This window comes from Eriocheir sinensis, chromosome 6 (genome assembly GCF_024679095.1).
Source record: "Eriocheir sinensis breed Jianghai 21 chromosome 6, ASM2467909v1, whole genome shotgun sequence".
NCBI classification, from domain to species: Eukaryota; Metazoa; Arthropoda; class Malacostraca; order Decapoda; family Varunidae; genus Eriocheir; species Eriocheir sinensis.
Window position 1 is genome coordinate 12158888 of NC_066514.1, and position 19915 is coordinate 12178802.

General features: G+C 41.7%; 2 long non-coding RNA genes across 2 annotated transcripts; both read right to left on the minus strand.

The window, feature by feature from the left end:
- Positions 1-529: 529 nt before the first annotated feature.
- Positions 530-4486, minus strand: LOC126986531 (uncharacterized). Its single transcript, XR_007739806.1, has 4 exons — positions 4270-4486; positions 2805-2987; positions 1673-1732; positions 530-756 (listed from the first exon to the last, which is right to left on the minus strand). It is a non-coding gene; the product is annotated as an uncharacterized LOC126986531 (long non-coding RNA).
- Positions 4487-17346: 12860 nt separating this feature from the next.
- LOC126986538 (uncharacterized) lies at positions 17347-19451 on the minus strand. Its single transcript, XR_007739817.1, has 3 exons — positions 19348-19451; positions 18627-18792; positions 17347-18210 (listed from the first exon to the last, which is right to left on the minus strand). It is a non-coding gene; the product is annotated as an uncharacterized LOC126986538 (long non-coding RNA).
- Positions 19452-19915: the final 464 nt, after the last annotated feature.

Here is a 19915-nt window from a genome sequence, read left to right on the forward strand (position 1 = left end):
CATTTATTCAGCCTAAGAGATCAGATCAACCAGCACTCTGTTCGTTGCTGTACACTCAGTTGTCCTTCCCTAGACAACATGGGTAGAACATTCATCTTTGCTACTGTGAGTATGGAGTAATGTGGTACCATAGAGGAAAGCGTATCTAACATATCTATTGTGTTCTATTATCTTAGTTTTACTTAGGATTATATTTCTATGATACTTTATTGTGTGAGTTTTTACTCAATATTATACCAGTGTTAACGTCAGTAACCAATAGTGAAAGAAAACCTGAAGACTCATTGAGTCTAGTAAGCCAGTCGCTGGTTTAAACAATATTTTTACCCTCTGTAATATTAAGTAGTATTAAGGTAGAATAAAATACATATAAGAAAGGCGACACCGTTTCATCACCCCATTTACGAACTCCTTTAAATACTCCTAAAGTACCAGAATTTTAAGTCAAGTGTCACTAGTATAAACAGTGTGTCGTCTCCCTTGTGTGCCCGGATTACGGGTTACAACAGGACTTTGAAAGTATAAGGCCAGAGCAAACCTCCTCTCTTGTAACCCATATCTCCTACTAGGCTTAGATCTTGGCATCTTGCAGCATGTTGAACCTGACCTCAGAAAAAATCCATCCCTATTGGATCTAAAAAATTGCTGGCTCTGGGCAAAAACTGCCCAGGATTTGAAACAGCCTGGGCTTTGAGCTGCCTTGCCTCCCGGTGCAGACGACAGACTGTTGTGTGCAGCAATTTTCACTTTTCATGTCTGAAAATACATGAAAAAATATTTAATCACAATTCTAAATAATAAAATATGTGCATGTAATTGCATTATTTTCAGTGCTATAAGGACAGTGAATCTAAGCATTGACATTATGTCTGCACGCCAGCATCGATGGAAGGCTTCACTAAGATTGCCTGACAAGAGTAATATTTTCAGGAGAGATGGGGGAGAGGATACAACTGGAGACTCTTGACAGATATAATGTCAAGATCTACAAGCACCTATTTACCATATATATCTTTGATGTTCAGTCCATACTAAAACATTTGTCAATGTGTTGCCACACTAAAAATATAAAAATTCCCTGTTTCTGCAATGTTAGTCATACCTAAGCCCTGCTAAACCATCCAAGTGAATCAAGGATGAGTTCTGGGCGGCAGCATGAGCCAATACTAAATGGCACCACTATAAAAAAAAAAAAGCCTGCATCATGACGGGCCTGGGCCGACCGTTTGTTAGTGGCACTTCAAGGTTATGCTACCTCTTCAAAGATTGGCCAGTGATGGTTTAAAGTGGAACAGGATAAACAAGAAACAGGTAGATATCTGTGGACACTACTGTTACTATCAAATGCCAGCCTATGGCAAAATTTGAACCTATGCTATCAAAAACATAAGACCCATATGCTGATCACTCGACTAATCGTAACGGTACTACACCCATAGAAACATAATAAAGAGTTTAAATATATCATTCAAAATTTCAACCTTTTTACATACTTTTTTTTTGAGATATGAAGCCTACTGGTGTAACAGTTGAATATTGAACTCAATTCGTATGCAGAGATGTGAGGTATGTTATTAAGCAGTAATGTTTCCAACACATTAGTTGTGATTAAAGCAACGTGGAATAGTAACTAAAGAGGATAAATTATCACTGAGAACAAGAGGTTCCTTACTATATTGTGGTGAGCTTGATGGCCGAGTCGAGTTTCCTCCAACCCCATCAAGTTCACACCCTGTTGAGAGGCAATTTTTTAATCAAAGTGAAAAATGGATGCAAATGGTCACTAAAACTAGTTATTATACTTGGTGTCACAAATTTGGGCAAAGAATTTAGGGAAGGACTCCTGGACTTGGCGTCACTGATGAGGTAAATGATCTCGTGCACTCATTGGGCTATAATATATACATTGTTATAATGATTAATATTTACTTGTTACTATATATTACCTACTGATAATGGAAATACATGTCAGGATTAATCACCAAATACAAGGAAAAAAGAATCATGTATGGAAATTGTGAACTTTTAAGTTCATGTAACAAACAAAGTTTATTATACACAAAAAGGTTGGATACTTCAGATGTAAAAGATTTTTGGATATAACATCACCCCCTTCCTCCATATTGGTTCTTTAAAGCAAGGGTTGACTACAGCTGATTATTATTTGCGGCAGGTTACACGACACTTTTTTTAGTGCAAACCATCTGGAAAGCAATTATCATTATAAGGAATACTTCTCATGAGTAGCTACTAAAACTTGACAACCTAGAAGGATGCACCATCAGACTGTAAAGGATAGATATATTATAAGACATAGCTACATTGGTGGATCCAAAGGGGGGCCCAGGCCCCCCCAATGTTCCTGAGTGATACAGGAAAACTAGCTCAAAAGCGCGCTGCGGCTAAAACAATGCTTTGGCACAAAGTCCAGGCCGTTATACCCATTGATTTAGGTCACTTCACCAGTTTTTCAAGACCAGGACTGCCTAGAATGGCTAATCGGTAATGCTAATGCTCCTTCCACCCGCAAAAAGTCTGATGTCCTCCCAAAAACTCATTTCCTGGATCTACACCCAAAGACATACCGTAACATGGTTCAGTGATCATGGACAAAAAAAAATGTTAAGACAATCAATATCCAATCATTTCAGAATACATAAATCAGCATCCATATGAAGGTATTCTACAACTTAAAAGTGATGTTGAGCAGGGCATGTGTTAAGTGACTTGCACAGTCTATTTTGTGAAGTCATAATTAGATCAATAACACAACAATCAACAAACACTAGATGAAGTATTCATACCAAAATCAGTACATGGAGCTGGTGCACTGCAATGGGAAGCACATTCCTGCAGCTCACCAAGAGGGTTGAATGATGCCATGTACTTCAGGGGGGGTGGCTAAATGTCTTCACCCTTGGCCTCTTTCTTGGCCTCTCCCCCTTCAGCTGCCACATTCTCTTGGATGATATCGGACGTGTTCGGATCTGTTGGGATGTAGTTGTGTTAGATGTGGAATAACATACGACAGTGGAACATGGAAGGAAAGAGTATGTCCACACGGTAAAATACAGAGATGAGGATTGCACTGCATTAGTTGAGTGATTACAAGATGTAAATTGAAATTCTTTGGATACTGAAAGGATGTACGGGGACAACTGGGTGAGAAGGGAGAGAGATGCAGATTTTTGTTATATAGCTAGATACACCAATGAAGACTTAGGACATACACATTCAGAAAGACAACAATTTTGGCTGCTAGACAGAAAAACACTAGATGTCAAAGTGCCAGGACATTGAAGGAAGTAATAATAAGAAAAGCAATAATAATTAATGAGTATAAATATATTTCTGATATTTTTGTTTATCTTAATGCTAGTATTGGAATTTTCAAACACTAAGAATATAGTAAATAAATATTGATAAATTAATTAAAATAAATACATTAATTGTACTAATACTACCACTAACAATATTAACAGCACTGCATCTAATAGACTGAGCAATAAACTGAGTCTGATATGTAACCATAATTAAACTGTCTCTGTCTGAGTGTTATGTGAAGCTTGCTCCATGCACCATGATAGGAATGGCATAGATGCATGCAGGTTGCTGAGATGCTTACAGTCACCAGCCACTTGTAGATATGGCACCAAAATGTGTTGGAAGCATTGGCGGCCAACTTCCATTTATTTAACTATTATTTTCTTTAAACAAAGGAGACAGCTCAAGAGCAACAAAGCTTACTAGAAAAAAAAGCCCCACTACTCGCCACTCACAAACAAAAGTAGAGTCTTGATACACTCTTCTTGAAGGTCAGATTATAGGCACGAGGAAATGCGGACAATGGAAGGCTGTTCCAGAGTTTATCAGTGTAAGGGATGAAAGAGTGGAGATGCTGGTTAACTTTTGCATAAGATGTTTGGCAAGATAGAACATGCAGTAATTGACTTAAATTAGAAAAGTATAGATTTAGGAGGGAAATGGGCAGGCATTGGTTTAGTAATAGGGTGGTGGGGGAATGGAATAGACTCAGCAATCACATAGTGAGTGCAGGGACGATAGCTTTGTTTTAAGAGTAGACTGGATAGCTACGTGGACGAGGCTGACAGGTGGTAATGGGGAGCAATCTGGAGCTGTCGTGTGTAGGCCATTCGGCCTCTTGCCGCGGGAGGAGGGGAGGCATGCAGTTAGCAAGTTCAGAACAACTGTCAGCGTGAAAATGATTAGAATTTCCACATTATCATTATTTATATATATATCACTTACCCCGGCTGGCATCCTTCCGTAATAAATGTAGCTTCACACCAGGCTGTGTCCTCTTCAACACCACAAAGGGACATGATTTGAAACTCCGGCTGGTAAACGTGGCGGCCGCGGCGGTGTTATGATTTTTGAACGAGGCAGCGTTGCAATCAGAGCAGAGAAAGATATTGCTGCGAATAGCGGTATAATAAACAGTATAAGTTAGCCCGAGATAATTATATTCACCCACTCTTTCCCCCTACAAACCAATGACTCAATGTATATATATCATCATTACTGATGGGAGTCAGCGTGCGTGCTAAAACAGTGAGTTTGGAAGAAAAAACATGATCACATAGTTTTAAAGAACGGCAGTAGGGCTACAATTCCTTGGTTCATTCCAGTATGTATACAGAAAGGTTAAACACATAAAACACATCTAACCACACATGCAGAGAAAGTAATATAATTGCGGTATAATAATATAACAATAATAGCATTACTCATGACATGCAGTCAGGCTATATCTACCTAGTAAATATATACAGTATATATAGTTCCTACTGTTCACTTTAATATTTATCTACCTTTATTTTTTTATTTAAAATGGGAAATAACCAGACTGAAGAAAAAAAGTAGCAACATTTGCTGCTTGATCCCATGTAGCAACACTGCTGATGGGTTCTGGGGGTTGGGGGTGGGTGTCTGGAGGGGGGGAGGCGCCTGAATGTAAACAAAGCTGCTCCTGCGCCATCTGTTGCAACCGACATACACCAACACCCGCCCACGGTCTCCCATAGAGGCCCCCTCTCCTGTTCTATAGTCTCCTTGGCCGCGGTGGGGCCCTAAGCGAGGATAACCAGGCGGGTCAACCACGCCGCCGCAGAAGGACCCCACAGCTGCTCGCCCGACTGCAGTGCATCGGGTACGCGGCCTTTATATACCCGAACATCAAGAGGCAAAAATGACTGCCTCAAACCGCTGTCCAATCAGCGACGAGCTTACATCAACAGCTTAAAACACATTTGCAAGCTACATGTATATAATATATAACTTTCAAAAAAATAATAATAACCGAAGAGCAGTTTTCATTGGGCTCAACCATTTAAACAATATGCGTATTGTGTGAAGTGTCATGCAATGATAAAACGATGGAACTGGCACTGATAAATAATCGGAGGAGTATCGTTTCGTAGCGTAGCCTAATACTGCCCCTTTCTGAAAAAAGATTTTGATTTCAAAAATGCTGTTATTATTGTTATGCTATGAAATACGAAAATAATAGTGGAAGATCAGTTTTCACTGCCACTGACCATTATAACAATATGTACTTCTATTAAATTTTAAAATAATAACCAAAGAACAGATGTCAATGCCATTAAGCACTATGGCAATACGTACTTCTACTAAACTCTCACCTGTATGTTATTGATACAATGTTATAACAATGGAATTGGCACTGAGGACAAGTGTTTCGTAACGCAGCCTAATATTTCCCCTTCTAAAATAAAGCTTTATATGTTAAAACCAAAATATGCTATGAATCCAATGTTCCCAGGAATGTAAAGCCATGAAATCACCCCCCCCCCAAACCCACACCCGCTCATGATATACGAAAATCATAAAAAGAGATCAGTTTTTGCAATGATATTTCAACGGAATATTTTCATAGGCTTCAGAAATTGACGTGTTACCAAAAAAGTCAAACAATCTGTTAGTTATAACTACCCATGTGCTTTTTTGTATTGTATATTAGGAATTCTTATACAAAAGAGAACGTATTGCATTAAATTAGCGTCATCAAATGACGCATATATTATAAAAGTTGACTCCTCAGGAGTAAAATTCTGTTCCCTGAATCGCTAGCTTTAGAATACTTGTCAACAACGAAAAGAACAATATGCTAGTGGTTCAGAGAACAGAATATAACCTCTCAGAAGTCAGTTTTCTAATCTATATGTCATTTGATAACGCTCATTAAGTGCAATACGTTTTTTTTCCGTGTGTGCATTGATTAAATGACTTCGTTGTTGAAAAGTATTCCAAAGATTATTCTATTCCTCTTCAATAAAGTGATGTCCGCTATTCTCGTCTTTTAATCAATATGAATAAAGAATCATCTCAACGTTTGACACAGCAGCTGTTTTATGAACGTGAAAATGAAAATTCATGAAAATCCGATTCACTTTTTTCAACCTTTTTGAAATACTTAATGTGAGAGCCGACAGCATCTAAGAATAAGGGCCTAATTATGCAACATATAACATGTATCATTTAACAAATATCAAGTATACTAAGCAAAGAACACTATCAACAATAGCAACAAACACTAGCCTCCCACTGTTTCATGAAACAAATAACAGATATCTTAAGCAATTTACTATGTCAACAATAGCAACAAACACTAGCCTCTCACTGTTTCATGAAACAAATAACTGATATCTCAAGCAATTTACTATGTCAACAATAGCAACAAACACTGGCCTCTCACTGTTTCATGAAACAAATAACTGATATCTCAAGCAAATTACTATGTCAACAATAGCAACAAATAGTATTGCCTATCACTGCCCACTATACATATAACAGCATCAATAGCAGCTGTCTCCATCATATTTCCCATTCCTGTTAGCAGGGAACGGGAGGGTGGGCTGGGTGGCAGTGAGGCAGCCAGGTAAATGTGTGCAGGTAAAGGTGGCGTAATTGGCAGCATAAAACAATGAGCATGGATGTGCTATCAGTTAGATAAGTATCAAGGCACCTCTCCATCCGAAACTGATCTCTTGTGGGCAACTCAATTTGCTTATGCAAGAGCAGCGCTATGCGAGCTTTTTGTTTTCCTTAATGTTTCCTTTGCTATAAAAAAAAATAATAATGATCATAAAAGAAATGGATTTTAGAAATAATTATGAGAAGAGTAGTACTTCATTATTTAGTAGTTAGTGGTTAGTATAAGATTACATGCATGTAATGTCACCTGTTGCAGATTGAAGGTGTGTCTGCGGCTGACGCAGGCATCTACCAGTGCCACGTTCCCGTCAGCTTGGAAGAGGAGGAGCTCAAGGTGGAAGCCGCCCAGCCAGTTGTGGTAAGATTTTAATGTTGGATCATTTTCTTAAGAGGTGGACGAGTGTGAGTGTTTCTTTCCAGGAATAGATCGGTAATGCCTTTATTTTTATCTGGGAAGCCTGGAAAGGGTTGAGAACTTGAGAGATATAGCAAAGTTAAGGTTCAAATGCAAAAAGAAAAGTTTTAGTTGGTTCATATCTGCCATATGCCATCAGATCAATATCATGGCTTCATAGCTTGGCACTTAAAAAAAAGAGGACTTGGATATACAATAACGTAAAGGTTTAAATGCAAAAATAGACTTACCTACATTATTAGTTTCATACCTTATCAAAGCCTTCATGCCAATATGTATCATGCCTATATATCTTAGAAACTTGAACAAATTACTCATAAATATAAAACCAAAAAAGTTTATTTCAGTTCGAAAACAGATTAGCCTACATTATAATGTTATTGTTTCATACCTCGAAGCCTTCAGGTCAATATCATATCTTGAAAACTCGACAAAAAACTAAGAAATAAAAGAAAAAATTTATATGCAAAAATAGCCTAGCCTACATTACATATATTTTTTTTCACATTTCGTCAAAGCCTTCAGGTCAACATGAATCATTCCTGTATAGCTTGGAAACTCTAAAAAGGACTAATGGCCTCTTTCACAGTTCGCCATGATGTGTTAGTAAGCCTGCAAATCAACACCAAAGACTTAGAAAATTCATTGCGTAGTGTTTTGTGTTCATGCACAAGTTAATACTTCTGAGGAAATCATACGGGACATCTCTTGTGTGTGTGGTGCTGCATCGAAAACCTAACCATTACGGAGTGTAAAAGACTAAAGTTTCGTTCGGGCGATTACAAAGCCACTGCGATGGACTGTGGAATTGGCTCTAAGAAATATAACAACCTGAAAATTGTTAAGAGCAAAAATAGCCTACCGTACAGTCGTGGGACACAAGTGTTGACACAGTTTCCAAAAGGTTTCGGACGCCGCTAGCGAAAGACGGCAACTATCCAGCAGAGCTACATTCGATTTATATGTGACGTGTGTGTGTGTGTGTGTGTGTGTGTGTGTAAGGAGCAAGGAGTGTGTGGGTGTGAGAGAGATATTACTTAAGAGAGGCGCCAGGGGTATATTTTTTTACGAATATTTTTTTAAACTGACTAAATTAGTTTTTCTCGCTCAACATGTCGGGGATGCTATGTACTACCAGGTAATGAAGCATATTCATGTAGAATATTAAAATAACAGGGTCCCTTTAAGAGATTTAAATGCCTCGCGCTGTTACGCTATAGCGCGCCAACACACGTGGTATTTCTCAAGGCTTGTACGCACGTAAACATCACATTAGAAAGTCTATTTCCCTGTAAGTTTTGTCATCCATCATCCCTCTATCCACTCGTGACGGCTGCCGAATGTGAAATGCGTACTCTGCTGCTCAGTTCTCCCACAGACGTTGACTGGGGAGATCATTGAAAATTTTCGCTGCGCTATAACCCAAAAACGTCTTTATAAAGACGTACAAGCGCAAAGCAACGATGAGCAGAGTTATGAACATAAAGAAGTCTTCTGGAACAAAATGAAGACCCAGGAAACACGCAAGAAAGCAACGCAAAAAAACAAGAGTCACGACTCTATCTTAACACCAACCGCACCGCGACCACCACCACCACCACCTTTGAGTGATAACTTTTTTTTTATAAAGGGGGACCAGATGCCTTATCCTTCTCCAGTAAGTGAACAAGGTATAAACAATCATATGTGAAGATTTCATGCCAGTCAAGTGAATAGAAATGGCAAAACACATGAAATGGAAAAAAAAAAAAAAAAAAACTGTAGGAGCCAAAATCTCGAAAATGTGTTTTTTACACTTCAAAAAAATTCAGAAAATCAACAGTCTGATAGTCTGTTGTAAGGTAGCAATATAAACTACAACTAAATGGCAATTTTTCTCATTTTGTACATTTCAAAAAAGGTAAAAAGAAAACGGGAGAAAAAGTGGAGAAGATTATTAGTGAAATTATTTTTTCGAAGCCGAAACAAAAAATCTAAAATTTACAAAATGAGAAATGTACATATATACACAAATGTTCAAGGGTATTTTTTTTCAAAGTAATTATCTAAAAACTAAAGTCTGTGAAACAAATAGAAGATTTTAAGCTCTGTTTGAGTTTCCCCTACACATTCACCCAAATTTCACGAAATTCACAGAATGTCATACATTTACACCAACAAACAACATATTAAAATTTCAAAGACATAGGACAGACAGGATTTTTCTTACGAAACTGTGAGCATCAACTGCACGACGATTATGTTTCTTTAACCCGAGAACGTTGGGAGACCCTTTTCAGGGGTTTCACAAGTCGGGGCTGTGGTAAGGTGGACCCTAAAAAGGGCTCTCCATAAAACATCTAATTCGAGCTATTTGTAGTCGGTGGTGGCATAGCGCAACCCACCATGAATATCCGAGGTCATTGTGGTGGGTGAGTGATCTTGAGGAGGGCTTTTTTGTCAAAGGTGGTGCTGTAGGGTCATGGCAGGCTGACTTAGCTATCCATACAGTAATCACTCGTCAAATTCTCTATAGTAGACAACAAGCGACTATTGGCTAGATGCCACACGTCACGAGACTGTTTATTTTGTGACAAACACCACTCAAAAAGAATGGCGTTTGAGTAAAAGTAAATATTTTTAACGGCTTTTTGGTTATGAGAGGAGTACTTTGATGTACATTCCCTGTTCTTTTCTTAGTCTCAAAATGCAGTGTAATTTTATCGTTTCTCGGCCACTTCTCGGCTTTCCCATAGCCGAAGCCCACGGGTTAAAAAAAATCTGTTATGAATGCTCTTGTTTCCACTAGTCCACGCTCTGTAATAAGATTTTCTGCATTCCATAAGCTAAATACTTGCTTGGCTTTGGTCGTCAGTGTGCATTCTAGAGAGAGAGAGAGAGAGAGAGAGAGAGAGAGAGAGAGAGAGAATTCATTTATCTCTAGAAAAAAAAAGTTGCTGCAAATAATAGCCTAGTTTTCTTAAATGCATACTAATAACTTAGTATTCGTAAATGCAAAATAATAGCTTTGTAATTCAATTCAATGCATAATAGCCTACTAGTTTCCTAAATGCACCGGCTGGTATGGTCGATGACGTCATTGCATAACATTGCCAAGCGAGAGGTGGTCGTAAAAGATGCAAGAAGTTACGAGATGTTTAAGAGCGTTATTGTAAGTTGTGAATTTATCGTAAGAAATTAAAAAAAATGAGCAGGATGTAAGAAGCCATTTTAAGTCTTTTAGTGGTCGAAAGAAATGGAAAAAGTTGTAAGAGAAATTTAAAGTGTTCATTGTAAACTGTGAGTGGCCGTAAGAAGTTGAGAGATGTATAATACGAGTGTTCATAATATAATAATTGCTTGTGTGTTGGGTTGTATACTTATGTGGAGTTTAATATGAAGTGACTATGAATGTGATATAAATGCTTTTTTTTTTTTAAATGGTGTATGCATTGAAGAGATGAGTTTATTAGGAATAGCCTACTTTTTATAAGTGCTGTATATGATTAATGAATGTGGAAGTACACAATGAATGCTTCCTTAATAATGCTTTACGTGTTTAAAACAGTATCAATTTAACAGAAATAGTCTACTTTTTATTAATGTAGTGTATGATTGATGAATATGGATGTATAATGAACGCTCTCTATATAATGATGTATGTGTTTAACCCATTACATCCCAACTTTTTATTTTTGAAATAAACTGAGTTTGTTTGTAGAATACTGTAAAATGATGGGTTAAGAATAATAATAAATGCTCAAAAAAAAAAAAAAATCTAATAGTAAGCTTACAATAAGCTGTCCTCAAATGAGGACACTGGGATAATAAGACTACAAGTGAGATTACAAAGCTTACAGAAAAGTATCCTGATTTGAAGACAAAGTTATATGACTGGAGCAATTATAACATCTTGGTAATAGTATGGTATGATAATTGAAATTCACAACATCTTTCCAAGCCGTGATATTTCAAACAGAAGCATGAACTAAAAATTGCTTTTATTCTATGAAGAGTTTATCTTCTCTGATGATATGAGCCGAAGCACTCTACACATAGAGTAGCATTGCATTTATAACAATATGTTCTTGGCTTAGCTGTACATGGTTTGTTTTGACATCGTTGCTGCTTTTGCCTCTTCTCAATTATATGGTCTTTGCCATCATACCGAACATAAGTAACACTTGTGCAAGATGTCAAAGCACTACAGGGTCGTCCCATTGTCACTTCCATGCAGCTTAATTTCATATATGGTACACAGATAGCTCGTTTGAAGTCTATAACACTCAGCTGTGCATTGTTGTCTCCTTGATGTAACATCCTGTAAATGACCCATGAATTCAACACTGCCATATCTATGAATCGCGTGAATAAGGGCCAGTACCATTTCTTTTTTCGAACTGACACAGAATATTTACCTACTAACCAGTCGTGGTGATAAACCCCGCCCATGTGTTTGGTATAATTGAACATTGCATTTGGCTGTGGAACACTTCCCTTTGTCTTTGTATGTTTCAGCCAACGCTGAACTTTTGCAAGAGGCTCTACTGTATCATAATTAGTTCCAACTGTCACACATTTGTTATCAAACCACTTTATCATAAGAATTTCCTCATTTGTGTCGAACCTGTAGTCATATACCCCTCATGGTTTCTTTTCCATAGCACATGAGGACTCCAGGGGACACTGTTTCAAACGATTCTCCCTCAATGTTCCTGTCACCTGATATTCAAGATTTCTTAGGTGTACTAATAAGTCATAAGTAGTAAAATAGTTATCAATAAATAATGAATGAGATTCTGGATCAGCTACGGCCTGTAACATTCGCAGTACTACCATCCTCACCTCCATTCAGGGGTTCGTGGGGCTGAGCACTCAGGTCGGGAGAAACATTACGCCGTGGCGTGGTTGCCACCTTCAGGTTCTCCCCCGCCCTCCCCAGGCGCCTTCTGCGCCTTCCCAGGCACCTTCTGTGCCTCTCCAGGCACCTTCTTGCCTCTCCAGGCACCCTCTGTGCGCCCCCTCCAGGCACCCTCTGGTGCGCTCCTCCAGGCACCTCTGCGCGCCTCCTCCAGGCACCTTCAGCGCCTCCTCCAGGCCCCCTTGTGCCCCCTCTCCAGGCCCCTTGTGCACCCTTCAGGCATCTTTTATGCCCCATAGTGCTCTTCCAGCGCCCACCCACCCCCACCCTTTCCCTTCCTGCCTTCCGCTGGTCCAGCGACTGAGACACGCACATCGTGTAACACACTACACAGTACAGACTCAGTGAACACTCAAACACAGTGCGACATATTACTGAGACACACAGTACCACACACTCAGTGTACACGCCACACACAGACTCAGGTGTACACGCCATAGACTCGTGTATACGCCACACACACCACACAGACTTAGAGACACGCAAACACAGTGTGACACCCACTGGGATTACTAGCTGCCCCTGGATTAACCACCGCCTCCTGGATCTACCACCGCCCTCTTGGATTATCTTTCACTTGTGGATCTTTGTGTACAGTGCAGTGTGTCCAGCAACAGTTCAGTGCAGCACGTCCCCAGCAACAGTTAGTGTCACAGTGTTACCTGCTAAGCATATAGTGTTGTGTTACAGTGCCTTTTGAACACTGGTTCACTCCCCGAGCCACCGAGGCCCTGCTGGCAGCTAGCGCCTTCCCACGCAGTCGTTCGACGCCTCCACGACTGCCGCGGCTCTGGCATGTGCTAGCGCCTCTTACTCCTCAACCGGCTGTGGCCTCTGGCACGCTGGCATCTAGCGCCTTACCACGCAGTCGTTCGACGCCCTCACGGCTGCCGAGGCCCCCTGGCACGCTGGCAGTTGGCGCCTTTAACACACGCAGTCGTTCTACTCTCACCGACTGCCGAGGCCCCTGCTGCGCTAGCGCCTTCACACGCAGTTCCCTCGACGCACTCTCTGACTGCCGTGGCCCCGGTGCGTTTACGCCGGTGCCTTTCGCCCATCTCCACGCCGTTCGACTTCACCATACTGACGACGACATGCAACTCTTCCTCTACTACGGCGGTGTCCTTCAGGCACCACTCTTCTGCTCAGAACCCGTCTATGTGGTTCGCGATTTGGGAGTGCGGATTCAAGCCTTCCAGGATCTGATAAACAGCCAACCTTTCAACTCACCGCAGCCCACCTCACGCAGCCCACCTCACGCAGCCCACCTCACGCAGCTCAACTCACGCGGCCCCACCTCCGCAACCCACCTCACGCAGCCCACCTTACGCTCCTCAACTCACGCTCCTCAACTCTCGCTGCTCAACTCCTCGCTGCTCAACTCTTCGCTGCTCAACCCCTCGCTGCTCAACACTTCAGCTCGACTCACCGTAGCTGTTGTCACCGCATTACTCACTCCAGCTCGACTTACTGTAGCTGTTGTCACTGCACTACTCACTCCAGCTCGAATCACCGTAGCTGTTGTTACCGCATTACTCACTCCAGCTCGACTCACCGTAGCTGTTGCCACTGCACTACTCACTCTAGCTCGACTTACTGTAGCTGTTGTCACTGCATTACTCGCCCCAGCTCGACTCACCGTAGCTGAACTACTCAGCGCAACTTACCGTTCCTCTACACAACTCTACTCAGCGCAACTCATCGCACAACGCTACTCAGCGCAACGCATCACCGTCTGCCACAGCGCCTCAGCACCAGGGAAGATTTCGTTCCTCCTTCCTCGTCACTGGGGGGGGGGGGGGGGAGTAATCTGTAGCAGTAACCGCTCAAATTCCGTGCTCCTTCCCCTCAGTGACAATAAGAAAATGGGGCGTTGCAGCATAGACTCTATGTTCATTTTTATTTTGTGTCAATGTTTTCGTTCGTGCTCCTGTCTCGCTGTTTCTTGTGCGTCTAATTGTTTATCTCTTGTTACTTGTTTATCTTCTACTGTCCGTCCATGTCCTCTTGTCGTCCATTCGTACACATTGTTCTACACATACACCCACACTTAAATGTTAACCTTCACAAACAACATTCACACAAACGCATACACAAACAAACACCTATCCTATGTGTTGTCCTTGTTGTAATGAGCTGTGTATGTTTTGTCCAATAAAGTAACCCTGGCGGATATGACTTTCTCTATCCGTGAACCGATTAGCACTTAGAACACTCGCAACCACCAACAATTGGTGACCCTGCAGTGTTGCTATGGTTCAAGGTGGCTTATAGCCGGTGCCGTACCAAGGGCACTCTCTCCTAGAGTGGAGGACCTGGGCAGGGTAACTTGTCCATTCGTCCGCCCTCTCCTGGGGCAAAAATCCTCACCTCCATTCGGGGTTCGTGGGGCTGAGCACTCAGGTCGGGAGAAACATTACGCCGTAGGCGTGGTTGCCACCTTCAGGGTTCTCCCCCGCCCTCCCCCAGGCGCCTTCTGCGCCTTCCCCAGGCACCTTCTGTGCCCCTCTCCAGGCACCCTCTGTGCGCCCCCTCCAGACACCCTCTGCGCGCCTCCTCCAGGCACCTTCAGCGCCTCCTCCAGGCCCCCTTTGTGCCCCCTCTCCAGGCCCCTTGTGCACCCTTCAGGCATCTTTTATGCCCCATAGTGCTCTTCCCGGCGCTCACCCACCCCCACCCTTTCCCCTTCCTGCCTTCCCGCTGGTCCGGCGACTGAGACACGCACATCGTGTAACACACTACACAGACTCAGTGAACACTCAAACACAGTGCGACATATTACTGAGACACACAGTACCACACACTCAGTGTACACGCCACACACAGACTCGGTGTACACGCCATATACTCAGTGTATACGCCACCACACACCACACAGACTTAGAGAGACACGCAAACACAGTGTGACACCCCACTGGGATTACTAGCTGCCCCCTGGATTAACCACCGCCTCCTGGATCTACCACCGCCCTCTTGGATTATCTTTCACTTGTGTATCTTTGTGTACAGTGCAGTGTGTCCAGCAACAGTTCAGTGCAGCACGTCCCCAGCAACAGTTAGTGTCACAGTGTTACCTACTGAGCATATAGTGTTGTGTTACAGTGCCTTTTTGAACACTGGTTCACTCCCCGAGCCACCGAGGCCCCTGCTGGCAGCTAGCGCCTTCCACGCAGTCGTTCGACGCACTCACGACTGCCGCGGCTCCTGGCATATGCTAGCGCCTCTCACTCCTCAACCGGCTGTGGCCTCTGGCACGCTGGCATCTAGCGCCTTACCACGCAGTCGTTCGACGCCCTCACGGACTGCCGAGGCCCCCCTGACACGCTGGCAGTTGGCGCCTTTAACACACGCAGTCGTTCTACTCTCACCGACTGCCGAGGCCCTGCTGGCGGCTAGCGCCTTCACACGCAGTTCCCTCGACGCACTCTCTGACTGCCGTGGCCCCCGGTGCGTTTACGCCAGTGCCTTTCGCCCATCTCCACGCCGCTCGACTTCACCATACCTGACGACGACATGCAACTCTTCCTCTACTACGGCGGTGTCCTTCAGAGCACCACTCTTCTGCTCAGAACCCGTCTACGTGGTTCGCGATTTGGGAGTGCGGATTCAAGCCTTCCAGGATCTATTAAACAGCCAACCTTTCAACTCACCGCAGCCCACCTCACGCAGCCCACCTCACGCAGCCCACCTCACGCAGCTCAACCCACGCGGCCCACCTCACGTAGCCCACCTCACGTAGCCCATCTTACGCTCCTCAACTCCTCGCTGCTCAACTCCTCGCTGCTCAACTCCTCGCTGCTCAACTCGTCGCTGCTCAACCCCTCGCTGCTCAACACTTCAGCTCGACTCACCGTAGCTGTTGTCACCGCATTACTCACTCCAGCTCGACTTACTGTAGCTGTTGTCACTGCACTACTCACTCCAGCTTGCAGCATAGACTCTATGTTCATTTTTACTTTGTGTCAATGTTTTCGTTCGTGCTCCTGTCTCGCTGTTTCTTGTGCGTCTAATTGTTTATCTCTTGTTACTTGTTTATCTTCTACTGTCCGTCCATGTCCTCTTGTCGTCCATTCGTACACATTGTTCTACACATACACCCACACTTAAATGTTAACCTTCACAAACAACATTCACACAAACGCATACACAAACAAACACCTATCCTATGTGTTGTCCTTGCTGTAATGAGCTGTGTATGTTTTGTCCAATAAAGTAACCCTGGCGGATATGACTTTCTCTATCCGTGAACCGATTAGCACTTAGAACACTCGCAACCACCAACAGCAGTACACTCCCCTGAAGTGTGCCAAGATCATGACGGCTTGTCTGCTGCTACGCAACCGTTGTGTTAGACGTGGCGTTCCAGCTCCACAGCAGCTGTAGGTGCTTCTGTATTTCATTGAGATAGTGCTATCTTTTATATACTCCACAAATTGCTGTCTGTATCAGTGCTCCTTGTATACTTAGGTTTAGGGTAGATTTATTAACATACATATGCAGTAGCAATGTCAAGTGGAGGTGCTAGTTATTCGGCATATGCTACAGTATGCCAGTACTGCTTAAGTTCATCTTTAATTTATTTTCATTACCTCCCCAGCAGAAAGATGAAGAAGGAGACTTGCCTCCTGCGGCCGGACACCATGAGCGTGGGGCAACTGTCCGAAAGGAACTCATCCAGAGATGGTTTACATGAGATCTGCAGTGGAGCTGCTTAAGTGTGTGTTTGTGTGTGTGTGTGTGTGTGTGTGTGTGTGTGTGTGTGTGTTGTAATTTCATTATTTTTTTATCTTCCTCCTCTCTCTCTCTCTCTCTCTCTCTCTCTCTCTCTCTCTCTCTCTCTCTCTCTCTCTCTCTCTATGTATGCATGTATGTATGAGTATATTTCACAGGAAGAATTTTTTTTTTTTGTTAAGTTCTCTGTAAGTAATTAAAAAAAAACATTAAGTTAAGTCTTCAGCAACAAATAAGGAGTTAATGAATTTTTTTAATTTTAGTGTAAATATTTTCAACCATACGCAACATTGTATAAAAAACATGATCTCCTTTTATAGAAAAATATAAAATCTTAGTATAAACATTACCAACCGTTTACAGATGTATAGCTATAGTTTCCTTTTATTAAAAAAATAAAGAAATTTTAGTATAAGTAAAATATTATAAAAGAGTACATGCCAATATGACCTCTTATGCATTATAAAATATTTGTGTTAATATAATCAATCCTGAGAAACTAAGATTACAGCACAGCTCACTTTGAGGTATACTAGAATCCTGAGAAACGAAAATTATAGCAGCTCAACTTGAGGTAAATGGTATTGGGTAAAAAAATGGAAAAGGGGACTAGAAACATAAGGAACTAAAAATGTAGCACAGCTCAACTTGAGATTCTGGTATCGGGAGCAAATGGAACGTGACTAGAATCCAAAGACAAAAAAAAAAAAAATTACATCAAAACTTAATCCTGAAAAAGACAAAAAAAAAATCAATATTTACACCTAAACTCAAAAAAAACAATGAGAAAAAACTAACAACCTTAAGAAAGACAAAATAACTTGATCCTCTAAGATTTACGTCATAACTTAGTGATTAAAGGAGAGAAAAAAAATCCAGGAAATAAAAAATGCTTAATCCTATATGATTTAAACCTTAATTGCTTAAATGAGGGGAAAACCTATGGCTTCCTATTTAATTCGGCCTCCCATAGCCTGGACAAGTTTTAGGATGCCTGCTGGTGTTTCAGCTAATTTCTGCAAGGCAGCCACAGTCTCCCGCTGCATTGCAACACACTCCCGCTGCAGTGCCACATTCTCCCGCTGTAAAGACACAGCCTCTCTTTGAGTCCCCACAAGGTCGGAAATAAGGTCCCGTACTTCATTTACATTAAGAAGCTGAGGTGCCACCTTAATCTCCTCCATGAAACCTAGAATAAAAAAAATGCAAAAATTTAAGTAAACCCCAAAATTTCATCAAGTTTGTTGTGATGTGTATCTTGGAATGGTAGAGTGAAAGCAGAGGGTTTTTGGCAAAAATAGTGTACAAAACAAACCTAATACATATAGCACTCTACTTCTCATGCTGCTGTAAACAACAATGTTTCTCTTATATTCATCTGTTAACCCATTACAGTTAAGCAAATGACACATAACGTCTCATTCTTTAGTCATTAAACTCTCATGCCGCTGATAGCGTCTTATTTTAAAATATTCGTTCATGAGAATGAACACTTATGTACTTCAAAGGAAGGTGTGCACAGTTTAAGGCTTTAAACCAAATACAAATAAAATGCACCGTTTTTTTTCAATAACTACCATAATACGATGTTACTATATGATTCACCTTGACTCAAGGCTGCTATCAGATATTATTGGGATTCTCCGCTCCTCGCCTTCAATCACCATGACAGTAAACTCTCCCTGCGGTGTACCACTTGTGGAGGGATGGGTACCTTCTTGAGCAGGACCCAGAGCCTGGGAGGGAAGGCACTGTGTAGCACCAGCTGCATCTGAAATATAGTTAGGAAAGGGTTTTATCACAACCACATGTAAAGTTGGGGATATATGATAAGCTGCATGTGGCCTCAGTGCTTATCTCCAACACGTCAGCCCCTTGAGCCCATGGTATGCCGGAACATACTGTCCTGCTGGGACACAGGGCCAGTGTGACATCCAGGTTGCCACACTTTACCTTTCCCAGGTACACATTTATGAATCCACCAGAAAGGAAGGATTAACATCTGGGTGAACTGTCACTGATGATTCTAGGACCAAATCTTGTTTGGAATAGGTCTGTGTCTAAAATTCGTATGCAATTGTTCATCAGGGATAATGTTTGTATGAAAAAAGTTTGTATGGAAAAGTTCGGATGCAAAAGTTAGTATGGTGTTTGTACGATATAAAGTACATATGGAAAATATTCGTAATGACGTAAGTTCGTCTGGACAAAATTTATATCCTATGTATTTTATTAGTAGCCATTTCTGTGTTCTAATATTAATTCCTGCTTTGAGACTATGTATAGGCAAAGAAACATACGGAAAATGGTTAATCAAGTCACTTACTCAAAGAACCACCCTCGCTGTCAGGAATGGGCAGACTTGCATACCCTGTGGGAGAAAGAAGGTCGAGCAGGGCCTCCTCAACTTGGGAGAACTCCTCTCTAGGGGGTCCCCCACCTGTTGGCATGAACAACTATTATATATATAGGCATTTCATTGGATATTTTGTTTTAAAAAAAATGTATGTGCAGCTAATCCACATACCTTGTCTGCCAATTCTTGGTCGATATATAATATCAGCCAATGAGCAAACAATGTTAAAGTAAGTGTACAGGCTCATTTGGTAGAGTGACCTTCTCCTCAGAGCCATGTTATAGCAAATAACAGACTGATAATGTAGAAAGTCCTGGATATACCGAAACATGTCTATTTGAATAATATAAATATATACTAAGAATATACTAAGATGGGACCAGATGGAATCTCGGGACAAGTGCTAAAAGGGTGTGTAAATAAATTATTGGAACCACTTTATGACATAATAACATGCTCTATAAATACGGAAGAACTGCCCTTAGAATGGAAAGGAGCGCACATTGTACCAATTTATGGAAGTGGAGATAAAATTGAA